The 15,285-nt window shown below is 40.3% G+C and overlaps 1 long non-coding RNA gene across 1 annotated transcript in view; it reads left to right on the forward strand.

Annotated features, from left to right (window-relative positions):
- Nucleotides 1–333: 333 nt before the first annotated feature.
- LOC120397878 overlaps nucleotides 334–15,285 on the forward strand; it is an 85,036-nt gene continuing 70,084 nt past the window's right edge. Inside the window, exon 1 of the long non-coding RNA XR_005594061.1 lies at nucleotides 334–455. This is a non-coding gene — a long non-coding RNA (uncharacterized LOC120397878). The remainder of the gene's footprint in view (nucleotides 456–15,285) is intronic.

Raw genomic sequence — 15,285 nt, forward strand, 5'->3', positions numbered from 1 at the left:
AATAAGAGCTGTGGAAATTCCAAGACCCTGAATCTAGGTTGGTTCTATTGTCTGTGGTATTGTGTGTCAAAATATGGGGCTGTGGTGCTGGGTCCTCACCACTGCTCTGTTGTGCATGCCTGCAATCTATGATATACTGCAGGTATTCCACCAGCCCCCTGCCACCAATGGCATTGCAGGGGAGGGACTGCACAGCAGCTGTGCGGACTTCTTCACCTTTGCTGCCACCCTGGGCATCAGAAGAGGAGGAGCTAGTGTCTCTTACACCTGTGGGTTTCTCAGGCGTATAACAAGATTAGTCTGTGGGCTGAGAAGAGGATTTTGCTCAAGTACCATAAACAGCAGTTGGGGCTCAGGTACACATTTGTCAGAAACTGTAACTGAACCTACTTATTTAAAAAAGCATATGCTTCAGAGGTTTTTACAAATGTCTACTTACTATGAAAAATCGCTGCGTAAGTGACACTATAAATTGAGTATTTTGCATGGGAGTAAGTGAGCAGTTGTTAATTACTTATCTTAATCGTCAAGTAATTTTGGCTTAAAAGTGATAGTTTTGTAAAGTTATTACCATAGACTCTAGCATTCACTATGGTAATGGTTTCTTTGCTGTGACTTAAAAAAGCTGAAGTGTACTCATGTAGGAGAAATAAGTTGGTGGAATCGTGATTACCATGGTGATTTATAATTATTAACATAATAACCCAATTGTCCATTGCATCGGGGTGGGGGGAGCGGCAGAGAGGATCAGTATAAGAAAATGATCTTTTTTGTTTGGAGCAATTTCTTTCAAATTAAGTGTCGTTGTAACAGGGTGAAACCCTGCTCCTGCCCTGAGGGGTTTAAAAGCAGCCTGGTAGGGCTTGAGAGCTGCTGCTCTAGGCTGGGCTGATTGGGGAAGTGGCTGCAGCTGGGGCCGTGCCCCAAACTGAGCCACAGGCCTTATAAAAAAGGCCAGGGAAGCCAGAAGCCCAGACAGTCTTCCTCTGCCTGAAGAGGAAGAAGGGCTTGGCTGCAGGGGCTATAGGCAAGGTACCTAGGGTGAAGCAGGGCTGGGAAAGGCTGAGGAGCTGGGCAGCTCCAGCCTAGAAAGCCCCAGGCTGCGGCCTAGCGAAGGGCTAACAGGTACTGGGGGGTTGCAGAGGGCAGCCCAGGGGTAGGCCAAAGCAGCAGGTCCAAACCCCTTTGCCTGTGATGAGTAGGCTAATACTGCAGTCTGCCCCAGAGTGTGGGGCTAGACAGTGACTGGCAGTAGCCAACACTGAGGCAAGGTGGGGATAGAGGGTGGGGGTTCCCCAAGGAGGGGAGACCCAGGGAGAAAGGGGTTACTGCCAGGGGCAGCACCCCATGTGAAAGGGCACCGGGTCCGGGGAGGGACACGGGGTGCCAGAGGACAGGCGGATCACCCGCCTGCAGAGGGCGCTCCAGCGCTGGAAAAGAGCTAATTCCCGGAGTCACCAGCAGGAGGCGCCGCAGGGGTGAGTCCGACCCGTCTACAGTCATCTTTGCCTCAAGCCCACTTGCATGTGTGTTTGTTAGTTCCACTGTTTTAGTGTTTATATACCGGTACATACTTTGTGTATTCTCCTGTTTTCCTCTGGTAAACAGAATTTGTATCTTGCCAACTAATTACTTCATTTGTAAACATATATATCAAATATTTGAGAACTGCTCCTTCTAGTTCTTCAAATGTTAATTTTCAAAGTCCCTTATATTTGGGTTTTTTTCATCATACGAAACCAGAGAAAATTTTCAAGTTACACCTAGTTCAGTTTTTTAGAATGCCTTTCTGGCCAAGAAATTGGGGAATGTACTTGGTTCACAAACTGGTATTTTTAGATGATTGTGATACTAACATGTTAATCACTATTAACATAAGTAGGTGTCCTACCTACAGATGTTGGTATTTTCCAATGTGTGAGAAATGTGTGGTGGGGTGTCTTAAACAGTGAGTATTTCTAATGTCAGTCAATGTTGTTATGGTCTAGTTCTAGTCGTATAATGTTCCACAAAGGTATGGAAGCACTGGCGACATAATCCATGAGAGAAACTGTGCTTAGTACTACATGGTAGCTTTAAGAAATCTTCAGGATTCTTTGCTAGCAAAATTCTCAATCAAGGGTGCGTGAGTGGGTGTGTCTGTGTGTAAATTTTGTTCAGATTCATTGTACTGTAGTGATCATTTGTGGTGGTGGTGGGTGGTTCCTGGCTCTGTTCCAGTTAAAGGGCTGTATCCTGTTCCATGGAAGCCAGCGTGAGTTATGCCGTTGAATTCACAAGAAATTCATTGGGACCCAGTGAGCTAAATCCTGCCCCCACTGAGGTTGATGGGAATTTTGCCAGTGATTTCAAAGGATGCAGGATCAGGCCTTTTGTCTCCCCTGCAGCTGACATGACAAGATATAACTTTGCTTACATTGGGACTGAATTTATGAATTCAGCTTCCTGTCCTAAAGTTTTTTCTTTGAAGTTTTAAGGAAGACAGAGGATTGTTGGTTACTAACATGATGCCTAAAATTTGTCAAGAACCTGATAACAGCATAAGCTGCCTTAGATTCTCAGTACAATATTTTGTATATATTTTTAATTTAAAAATAAGCCATCGTTGGTCCCTAGACTAACTTTTGTACTATGCTATGTGATATTCTGAGAACATTACAGAACCAAGACTGATATTACATGAAAGAGAAAAGATAGAATTATAGAATCTTTGAGCTTTCTTATTTGTGGTTCATAAACCACATCTTTTTTAGGGCTCACTTATGGCTCTGTTTTGGTCTACTGGAAGGTTTCTCTAAAGATTCGTGCACAGCAGCCGGTCTTTCTTTTTATGTTTCTTTCTCTCTCACAGTGATTATTTAAATTAATTTACATTATTGTAAGATTGCATGTTTTTAAAAGGAAAATTCAAACTAATTTTGATTTGCTCACTAAGGGCAGAAATTTAGGAATTTCAAATTAACTTGCTGATCATCGTTACTGACCTAAAAGAGCCAAATGACAGGGTGGGTGTTTTACTTGAGCAATACTCCCTAATAATGATTTATTAATATCCTTTTACTACATCTGTATTCTTGCCTGCCCTGTTTAATATGGTAAACATATGTAATTCTCTTCTCCACATGAATAGAATTTTATCTCTCAGCATAAAATTCTGTCATTGCTTTCTAGAAAGCTCTTAGAAAATATTAAGTAATCATGAGGGTTATTGTTAATTGCATTGGCTTTAATTTGTTACTTTAAATGGGCTAATTATTTCTTCATGAGGTTATCAGGCAACTCTGAAATAGGACCTCGCTGCAAATTAGCCCCTTGGGCCAGGTTACTTATTTTGACCCAAACTTTATTTGAATGTTATGATTAAAAATAACTGAAGAATAAATACATTTTAATAATGTTCTTTAAATGTATAAGACTTAATACCATCTGAGGAAAATGTAAAAGTAACAGTTGTGTCTAGTTATAATTGTGAAGCTCTGACTATAATTATTTTGGCGCATGTACACTACAGCTAAACCCATACAGTAGATTTCAGATAATATACATAATTTTTCCTTTTAAATTCCCCTTACATACATGATTATGAGGGTATAGATGGTCTTACTTCAATACTGTAAAAGCTTGAACATTATTTCAGAAGTCCTTTTTGTAGGGTGAAAGTTCTGTTTAGGTAAAATAATGGTGAAGGGGGAAGTGAGGAGGCAGAGAGTATCAGGAACTCAGCTACCTTCAGGCCTAGTCAACTAGCAACCCAGTGAGCTCAGCAGGGACCAATAAACCTTAACTAAGTTATTGTTCTCCCTGATTGGTCAGAAGAGCCAACAGATCACCATTTAAGCCCTGTAGTAATAGGGGCACAGCAGCTGTTAAAGGTGTTCAACTCTGCAGCTGTGCTAGACCTACTCTGTCTAGCTGTTCTCCAGCCCTTGTCTGTTCCTCTCCAACCATAGTCCCTGCCTACCTCTGAACTCCTGATTCCTGACTCTGACACTGGCTTTTCTCTTGACCTCGCCTTTCATTCTGCCCTTTGATTCGGCTGTGACTAAAAATAGGCCAGACTCCTGCTCCAAACAGTGGGTCACACCGCCTACACCTCAGTGTGTGACTGAGGAGAAATCCATGGAAAAGTTGGAGTGAAAAATGGTGGAGAGTGAGCAGAGTGGAAAAAACAATTACAAAGAATTCTGTCCTTATTGGAATGCCTCAGAAGCTGCCTCAGACTTCAATGCAAATAGAGACTGAGTTTGTGTTTCCCAATAGCTCACTGGATAATTGTGCTGCCTGTTGCGCATAGCTTCATGCCAGACACAGCTCAACTGAGAAATGTCTTGCTATCACAGGACAGGATGTAGGCCGTTGCATATCTGATGGAAATAACTTATTAGAACCAATAGTTAGTCAATAGACAGCTTGGGCCATGTTTTAGGAAGGATGTGGACAAACTCAAGAGGATCCAGAGGAAAGCAATCAAAATGATAAAAGGTTTAGAAAACCTGGCCTGTGAAGAAAGTTTAAAAAGAAGAAAAGCTGGGCGTGTTCAATCTTGAGAAAAGAAGACTGAGGGAGGACCTGATAAGTCTTCAAATATGTTAAAAGCTGTTATAAAAAGGATGGTGATCAATTGTTCTTCATGTCCACTGAAGGTAGGACAAGAAGTAATGGGTTTAATTTGCAGCAAGGGAGATTTAGGTTAGACATTAGGGAAAACTTTCAAATTGTAAGGCTAGCTAAGCACTGTAATAGGCTTCCAAGAGAGGTTGTGGAATTCCCATCACTGGAAGTTTTTGAAAACAGGTTGGATAAACATCTATCAGGGATGGTCTAGGTTTACTTGGCCCTGCCACAGAGCAGGGGGGATGGACCTGATGACCTTCTGAAGTCCCTTCCAGCACTACATTTCTATGATTCTATCCTAGGAAAGTTGGGTTTGAGGGCAGAAACAAAATAAATATAATTAAAATATTTCTAGTTCCCAAAGTTCCCATGTGCTTTCAGTAGAGTGAGTAGCACGGAGAGTCTTACATTTTGCATCAAGATGGGAAACAACAGAGTATCCCTGGTTTAGTGGCAGCCGGGACAATCTTACACATTTCATCAGCATAAACTGTAGTACTACGTAAGTGGATGAGGAGCCCATGACTCAGGACAGTAACTATATAGAAACATTTTATAGGTGATGGCAGTCCTGCACATTCTAAGGACCTTCAGAGTGTCATCCCAAAACAGTGTTTCAGTTTCAAAAAGGCTGTCAGACAGCCATGTTCTGTATGATTTTTCAGTGGGACACTAGTTTTCATTTCTTTGTTGAAGAAACACTGTATGTGTGGGAGTTAATAGTGTCTAATCAGACATTTTTGGATGAAACTTATTTAACATGAAGGAGAATAAGTTCATAGACCCTATTCTAGTGTTGATGTTTCTTTTCTCTATTTCTCTGAACAAGAAACAACTGCTCATCCATTCCTGACATAAAGGAAAGATTACTTTTGCAAGAGATGCCTTCTCCTTCCACAGAGAAGGAAGGCTGCTTTCTGATAGAGCTGTCTCTCTACAGAGGCATAGTGTTTCTGAGGCATTGTCTCAGGCTTTGGCTTTGTGGAAGGTGTCTGCCAGAAGGACTTGAAACTTCAGGTGAAACTTCCCTGACACCTCTGCCTATTAGACACACAAATAATCTCCCCATGGCTATGCCAGCCCTTTCTGTAGTTGGGATTATGTTTTCCAATGTGCGTTACTTGGCACTTATCAACACTGAATTTGATGTGCTGTTTTGTTTGTCCATTCACCCAGTTTAATGAAATTGTTTGTAACTCTTCACAGTAAGCTTTGGACTTATTACCTTGAGCTATTTTATATTGTCTGCAAATGTTCACTCCCCTCACTGTTCACCCCCCTTTCCAGATTATTTATGAATATGTTTAACAGCACTGTTCCCAGTACAGATCCTGGGCCACTATTTACCTCTGTCCAGTGTGAAAACTGACTATGTATACCTACCCTTTTCCTCTGATCCCATGACTGCTTACTTTGCTTAAGAGCCTTTGTTGTGGGACCTTGTCAAAAGCTTTTCTGAAAGTCCAAATGCACTGCATCCACTGGATCACCCTTGTCCACATGCTTATCGACACCCTCAAAGAATTCTAATAGACTGATGAAGCATGAGTTCCCTTTACAAAAGCCGTGTTGATTCTTCCACAAATCATGTTTGTTCATGTGTGATAATTCTACTCTTTACTATAGTTTCATCAGTACTGAAGTTAGGTTTATCAGTCCTCTTATTGCTAGGATTGCACCTTGGGCCTTTTTTAAAAAATAAGCATTACATTAGTTACCCTCCAGTAACATTGTTTCTTAAAGTCTTCACTGAATGTTTTAGTTTAAAATAATAGACAAATCAACCATATAAGAAAGCATGCAATTTATATTTCCAAATTTCTCCCATCTTGAGATCATGGATAGAAATGATGTGGTAGCTTGCCTGCACTCTAGTCCACATTCTTGAAGGAAACCTCATAACAGGAACTGTCAAACTTTTAAAGTTTCATCACTGTAACCACATCACAGTAAACTCCATCCCTAATTGGCACACTTGTTACCTGTGTTAGCTGAGAAGCCAAGATATGAGTGGGCTTGGAGGGTGGCTGCTTCCATCCATTAATGAGACAAATTGGCAGTATAGTTTAGGGAGACTTCTATTGCCTCTGCCCTGGTACACCTGCTCTGTGGGTAAATAGTGGATTTCACTTTCTAGTTTTGTCAGTGTGACAACTTTCACAAGCACCTTATTCCTTTTAATAATAAAAGTACACTCCCCATTACCTCCATTGCCCGTAGAAATTGTTTACTCTTCATTATCCAGGCAACTGGGAAATAAACTGCACCTGAAGTTGGTTACTGCAGTGCAGAGTTCTGCATTTGTAGGGTTTTTTATTTTTATTTACAATTGCAAATTCTTATTTTTTGTTAAGAAGGATGCTTCTAAATTTGGCTTGGGTTGCTAAGTCACATTTCATAAACAATGCCACACAGCAAAACTGTATAGCTCCTTCAATTGTAGTATGAAATCAATTGTGACCTGAAATAGTACAGATCAGTTAAAGATTTTGCAGGGACTGGTTTTAGTTCTGTTTTTGTTTAACTTTTTATGAACTAGAAGAGTGAGTAAATAGCATCTTAGGGCTGGTCAGCTCTGGGAATTTACATTGGCATAGCTATGTCTCTCAGGAGTATGAAAAATGGTGTGTACAGTGCGAAGTCAACGAAAGAATTCTTCAATGAGAGAACTCCTCCCATCACTGTAGCAAGTGTCTACACTGAAGCACTACAGTGGTGCAGCTGCAGTGGTTTAATTGTAGACATACACTTAGGATACTAAATTGGGAGGAACTGCAAATACTTCTTGGGACAGATTAGTTATATAAAGGGATGTAGGTTTTGTCTATGTGGGGATATCCAGGAAAGTTAATCCGAATTAATTAAAGGTGTCAATTTGAAGTGCATTAGTTAAACTACATAATCCCTGGTTACCTTTTCCAGACCTAAAGAAGAGCTCTGTGAAGCTCAAAAGCTTGTCTCTTCCACCAACAGAAGTTGGTCCAATATAAAATACTACCTCACCCACCTTGTATCTCGGGACCAACATGGTGACAACAACATTGCAAACAGAATGAGGTTTGTCTTTGGAAAAAAACAAGCTAATATGTATTGAGAAACATAATCCAAAACAGAGACTTATGTGGAAGAAGAAATTTGGTCCCAATCCTGCAAAAAAACAAAAACAAACCTGCACGCCAGCAAGCTTTACTGACTCATTTCCCTCACTGTTCCATCAAAGTCTGTTGACTGTCAGGGTGCAGTATAAGGCTCATTTATTGTCTCAAGCTTTTACTAGAAATGGTAGGGATTATGCAGAGAATGAAGAAAGATTCTAAAGCACGGAGTCTAATTAGCTTGATATTGTTAGTGATTTTTGTTTTTAAATTTTATTAATGAAATAAATTCAGTAAATTGCCTACTTCTATCTGAGGCCTCCACATTTTTATGCTAAATGTTGGAAATGAGACTGCAGAAGTGTAAGGGAGTTTATCATGTTTATCCATCCTCCAGTTTTGCAGGATTTTAAACATAATAGGCCAGATTCATTCCTTGTGTGCCTAGTAACAGACCATTCCATTTGGTCTGTTATTTTAAGTCTCTGTAAGATTTATATTATCCACCATTCAGAAAACTACAGGTGGCCAATAAAAACCTTAATAGAGTCTAATTTTCAGTGCAGTTTCTACTGACTTAAAGTTTTATCTTCTAAAATAAATCAAAAGTAGCCATTCCATTTTGAGACGTATTTAGGTGGCAAATTGATTCCTGTTGAGCTATTCCCTTTATATGTCAAATGGCAAAGTTTGTGCCTTTGGATGTTTTGTTAACCTAAGGGGTTCCTTTTTGTGTGTGAATGTTTTCTATTGTATCTATGCTGTTTTGTCTGTTTTTTCTAAATATTCTGGTACATGGAGATTCTTGTCTTGTCTTTTTCTTGGAACTTATTATATGATTATAAATTTTGGGTGTCTTTTTTAAAAAAAGGTGAATAAAATGCTAACCATAAATGTAACCAGTCTCAAGCACTGAGATCCAAGAACCCAGAGTGCATAAATATATTGTGAATTTTGGCATCGACAAGTATTTTTTAACTGCATCTTCTAATCTAAATAAAATAATATTTCAAAATGTTTTTAATAGTTTACAAGCAAATACGATTGAGAAATATATATATATATATCACTATACATATATATACGTGTGTGTGTGTGTATATATATATAAAAATACACCAGTGATCCTGTGATATTACAGTTTTTTAAATGAAAATACTATAGTAAGTTAAGTATCAGAGGGGTAGCCGTGTTAGTCTGGTTCTGTAGAAGCAGCAAAGAATCCTGTGGCACCTTATAGACTAACAGACGTTTTGCAGCATGAGCTTTCGTGGGTGAATACCCACTTCTTCGGATGCAAGCAGTGGAAATATCCAGGGGCAGGTGTGTATATATAAGCAAGCAAGAAGCAAGCTAGAGATAACGAGCAATTAATGTTTTTATTCAGTATAAACACCACTTGTTTGTTCATCCATGCAGGGTAGCATCAATATTTGAAAACTGGATCAGATATGTCTTGTTATTCTGATACTTACATAAGTTCAGTCCCCTTCTCAAAAGAGCTTATAAACTATGAGACAAGTAGGAGAGAATGAGAGAACCTCGTTATCTCTTGCTTGCTTCTTGCTTGCTTATATATACACACCTGCCCCTGGAAATTTCCACTGCTTGCATCCGAAGAAGTGGGTATTCACCCACGAAAGCTCATGCTGTAAAACGTCTGCTAGTCTATATGGTGCCACAGGATTCTTTGCTGCTTCTATAGTAAGTTAAACAGACGTATACAGTTGCCAAACACTGCAAGTGTTCCATACTAAGGACTTACTAGCCCATTAACCTTCAAATCCTTCTTCAAGGCATCTTCTGCGTTGTTCTCCACAAGAATTTAGCCAGTAGATGGGTAGCTGGAGGTATTTGAAATTTTACCAGTAGATGGATGGATAGATAGCATGATTTATCTCTGTCCTCCACCCCATTCTCTCCTACTTGTCTCATAGTTTATAAGCTCTTTTGAGAAGGGGACTGAACTTATGTAAGTATCAGAATAACAAGACATATCTGATCCAGTTTTCAAATATTGATGCTACCCTGCATGGATGAACAAACAAGTGGTGTTTATACTGAATAAAAACATTAATTGCTTTTACCTTTGTCTCATATGTTTCCAGGGTCATATACCCTTTTCTGAAAGGTCTGAGGTGTTCAATGCTACTTGCAAGCAGACACTCAAACAAAGAAAGGGTGACAACTGTGCATTTTCAGGATGACCAGCTTTTCAGAGATGCCCTATGTAAATAATGGCTAGTAATTCCCGAAAGGAAAATAATTTTCTTTTTTCTCAGAAAGCACCCAAGAATATATATTGATTTGCACAAAGGAGCAGAAGGTGCTTTTAGATCTTATGATGCCCGATACTAGATATTACATACATACTTCAACAGTCATAGGTGCTGGAACTAGGAGTTTGGTGGGTGCTGCAGCACACCTTGACTTGAAGTGGTTTCCATTACACTGCTCTACAGGCAAAATGCTTCTGAAATAAATGTTGTCAAACTTTACTAATTCTGGGTCACTGAGAACGAAAATGATGCTTAAAATTGTTGATTGGCTCTAGTTTTCAAGTTATGCTATTGGGTCAGTATATACGACCCTTGACTTGGGAATGGTGGAGGATAAGTGAGTTATAAAGGGAAGGGATCTCAATTTAAACCAGAAATGACTAAAATACATCTTTGACAGGATCTATGAATAAATCTGACTGGGTTTGGACAGTATTTGCTTTTTAGGCAAAACAATGAATGATGCAATCTGAAGCTGGTATTACATCATACATGATATGAATTGCATCATGTTATTCCTAGAAGTCATGGATGATGCAATCATAACACAGCTTACATCACTCTGCTGAACAAATTGCCCTATATCAGCTCTAGAAATCATACAGTATCGTGCTCTCTTATTTGTCAGTGTTTGATTTTGCAAAGGGACACATTGCTGTTTAGCCAAAGTGAGCAGAGATGCCTCGTACTTGTGTGAACAGTGCAGATAACTTCTGCTATGTTTGTGGTGAAGTGACTTTTGCATCACAAAAGCGCAGTATCACCACTATGGTTAAGAAAGCCTATCACCTTTATTTTGGCTGCAAAATTGGAGATCAGGACAAGAGGAGGGCCCCACACATATGCTGCAACACTTGTGCAACAAATCTTCTCCCGCCAGTGGTTGAACAGGAAAAGGAAATCTATGCCTTTTGCAGTGCCAATGATTTGGAGAGAGCCAACAGATCATACCAGCAATTGTTACTTCTGCATGGTGCCTCCAGTTGGGAAAGGTGTGTCAAAGAAGAAAAAGTGGACTGTGCATTATCCAAACATTCCATCAGCTATACGTCCAGTACCCCACGGAGAAGGACTGCCAGTTCCTGATGCACCAGAATCATTCTCACTTGAGTCAGACGAGGAAGAGGATGAAACTTCTGGTCCTGAACCATCAATGTCACAGGACCCATATTTTCTCCCATCCTCCTCCTCTGAACCACACCCTGTAACACAAGGTGAACCGAATTACCTTGTCAGGGATTTGGAACTACCCAAGAGTAAGGCAGAGCTGTTGGGCTCCAGACTACAGCAATGGAATCTCCTGGCAGGTGATGTTAGGGTTTCCATGTTCCATGACTGTCAAAAGGATCTTGTCCCATTCTTCTTCGTGGAAGGCGATCTTGTAGCCTGCAACAACATCGATGGTGTGATGGCAGCCCTCAACATCGTTCACGATCCAGATGAGTGGAGACTGTTCATTGATTCATCGAAGACGAGTCTTAAAGCTGTTTTACTGCATAATGGCAATGTTTTGCCATCAATTCCAGTTGGTCATGCAGTCCATATGAAGGAAACCTATGACAACATGAAACAACTTTTGAGGTGCATAAACTATGACCAACATCAGTAGCAGCTTTGTGGCGATTTGAAGGTTGTTGCTCTCTTGCTTGGTCTGCAGACTGGATACACAAAGTACTGCTGTTTTCTCTGCGAATGGGATAGTCGTGCAAGAGATTCCCACTACATCAAGAAAGCTTGGCCACTCCGACAGTCATTGGAGCCTGGGAGGAAAAGTGTTCAGCATCCACCACTTGTTGAATCAAGGAAGATTTTTGTTACCACCCTTACACATCAAGCTGGGTCTGATGAAGAACTTTGTCAAGGCCATTGACAAAACACAAGCAGCTTTCAAGTACCTCCGTGGAAAATTTCCAAGGTTAAGTGAAGCTAAGATAAAGGAAGGTGTCTTTGTTGGTCCTCAGATTCGTGAACTTCTTCGAGATGATGCATTTGACCATGCACTGCGTGGCAAGGAAAAGACGGCATGGAAAGCCTTCCAGTTAGTGGCAATAAATTTTCTCGGAAACAACAAGGCAGACTACAGATTGTTGGTGGAAAACCTCCTCAAGGCATACAAAAGCCTTCGTTGCAACATGTCACTAAAGATACATTTTTTTGCACTCTCATCTAGATTTTTTTCCACCGAACTGCGGAGCAGTGAGCGACGAGCACGGCGAGTGATTTCACCAGGACATTGCAACAATGGAGAAACGCTATCAGAGCAAATGGAGCCCATCAATGCTTGCAGACTATTGCTGGACAGTGACAAGAGATGCTCCATTTAATGAATACAAGAGACAAGCCAAGAAGCACCGAGTAGACGCTGAATAGGACTAAACTATGTACATAATAGTTTTTTGCCTTTTGTTTCATAATAAATTTTATTTAGATAACCCTTTTGTTGATTTTTAAAGTGTGACATAAACAGGACAGGTGAAATATTATCATGTAAAGCAACCATAAACACATGAAAAGACCTAGGTTTACAACTTATGATTAAATCTCTACTATCTACACAATATACATAGACATAACATGTAAAAACTTAAATACCTTAGAAACAGTAGCCAATCAGTTGTTTTAATTGTCATATTTGAATTCAGCACATCAAAATACATAATAAATATCACATTTTATCTCTGAAGCAGACGACTTCTCAAATTGTAGACCAGTGTTATATACAGGATTTAAAATGTGGTTCAATCGTTCACAGTACCCCCATTATAAAAATTGTTCCAGCACCCCTGTTAACAGGTGAAGATTCTCAAGAAAACACTACTAACGAGGAAGAGATACACAAGTTGGAAACCTGCCCTCCGAGGTACAACTCCTTCTGTTGTTCCCAGTCACCTCCCGCTGGTTCACTATCCTGTTACCTGAGTGGCAAATTATCGTCACAAACTGAGTATTAGAAGGAATTAAGCATGGATATCCACTCATGTTAATGACTATGCCATATAATAATTTTGTTCAATCTTAAACCTCAGCAAGTCCTTAAAATCTAATAATTAAAAAAAAATTGTCAGTCAACTTCTGTTTATTGGTGCAATTTAACTCGTTCCAAATGGAGAGTCAGAGGTTTCCATGCCCGCTTTTTAATAATAATTTGTTCAGATTGGGTAAAATCAAATCCATCTAAAACTGTTGAATAGGTGCACAATGTATTCCAGGGTAATAGTAGCCTCCAAAATAAAGTATTTCTACCAAGTACTATCTTGCATTGATAGCCTTCTTAGAGGCCGATTTACAAATTCTGATTCTGGAACCTCAAAGAATATTTGTTTTTTATAAAGTCAAGCAGTCATACATGCTGACACGGAGATGGTGTGAATGTCAATATTACAAGGACAACAGTGCATTTGGCTTCTGGAAGTTGTGTCTCCATGTGTGAGTTCATATAAAGGGGAAAGAGTCAATCTTTTCAAGTTTAGAAAATTTAATACTGTTTTTAGAGTAAAATACATTAAAGTAGCTGATATGCAAGTTTGTAGGTTTGCATAAGATATTGCAAATTTGTGTGGCTTGTTCATGCTATGTATGTAGATGTAATGTCAATAGTCAGAAATATTAATGGTGAAACAGGCATGCTAACAGTAAAGGTGGGAGGCCATCAGGGATCAGCACTGAACCCTTTTTTGTTTTATCCGCATCCTGGTATATCCTCACAAGGAACGTACAGATGAAGGCATCTTGGTGTTTGCAGGTGATAGCATTATATGCAATGAAAAGAAAGACAGGATCCTGATAAATACAGAAATGTATTGGGAAGATGTGGGCTCAAAATGAGCAGAGGAAAAACAGAGTATATGGCATGTAATTTCAATAATGTGAACTCTGAAAATTATCTTTGAAACTAGATAGGCAGACAATACTGAAAACACAAAGTTTTAAGTATCTGGGTTCTAGAATACAGGAAAATAGGGAAATGGAGAACAGAATTAGAGCTAGGATAATAAATGCCTGGCTCAAATGGAGAGAGACAAGTGGTGTAGTCTGTGACAGAAAGATACCAGTAAGATTAAAAGGGAAAGTCTATGGTTCTGATTGTTGAGCAACAAAGGATAAATGGACACAAATCAGACATTAGGAATGGCAGTATACAAAAACCTGTAGGAGAACACTTCAACCTCCCTGGCCACACAATAGCAGATTTTAAGGTGGCCATCCTACAGCAAAAAAACTTTAGGACCAGACTCCAAAGAGAAACTGCTGAGCTCCAGTTCATCTGCAAATTTAACACCATCAGTTTAGGACTAAACAAAGACTGTGAATGGCTTGCCAATTACAGAACCAGTTTCTCCTCCCTTGGTTTTAACACCTCAGCTGCTGGAACAGGGCCCCATCCTCCCTGATTGATCTAACCTCGTTATCTCTAGCTTGCTTCTTGCTTGCTTATATATACACACCTGCCCCTGGAAATTTCCACTGCTTGCATCCAAAGAAGTGGGTATTCACCCACGAAAGCTCATGCTGCAAAACATCTGTTAGTCTATAAGGTGCCACAGGATTCTTTGCTGCTTCTAAAGAAAAAACATGAGCAAATGCCCAAAGAACTGCAAATGTTGAGATGGAGTAAGCAAGAAGGACTACATGAGGAAACGTGTATTTTAGAGACATGCAGAAACAAACACCCATAAATGAAAAAATCAGGGAGTGCAGTCTCAGATGGTTTCATCATGTAAAGCACAGTCCTGAAAACTGTGTGGGTGAGAGAGTCAAACAGATCAAGACTGAAGCAAAAAGACAGAGAGGCTGACTCAGGAACAAGTGGTGGGATGTCTTAAAGAAAGACGTGTTAGTATGTGGTGTGATAGAGCAGCGTTTCTCAAACTGTGGTCCATGGACCCTTGGGGTCCGTGAGGGTACTCCAGGGCATCTGCAGGTCCCAAAGATCAACTCCTCCCCGTTCCTCCCAGCACCTCCTGCACATCGGCGGGGGAGGAGTGAGGACGGGATGCACTCGGGGGAAGGGGCAGAAAGAGGCGGAGAAGAGGAGCAGCAAGGATGGAGTGTCAGTGGGAAGAGGTGGGGCAGGGATGGGACCTTGGGGGAAGAGGTGCAGTGGGGGCAGGGCCTGAGACTGAGCACGGGGCTTGGGGATCCACAAAAATTTTTAAATCAAAATGAGGGTCCTCGGGTTGCTAAAGTTTGAGAACCGCTGTGATAGAGGATATGGCAATGAACAGAGCAATTTGGAGGGAGAAGACTCGTAGAGTGGACCCCATTTGATGGGATTAATTTAAGGATGATACACTATC

The sequence above is a fragment of the Mauremys reevesii genome, linkage group 1 (assembly GCF_016161935.1).
Source record: "Mauremys reevesii isolate NIE-2019 linkage group 1, ASM1616193v1, whole genome shotgun sequence".
In the NCBI taxonomy this organism is placed as follows: domain Eukaryota; kingdom Metazoa; phylum Chordata; order Testudines; family Geoemydidae; genus Mauremys; species Mauremys reevesii.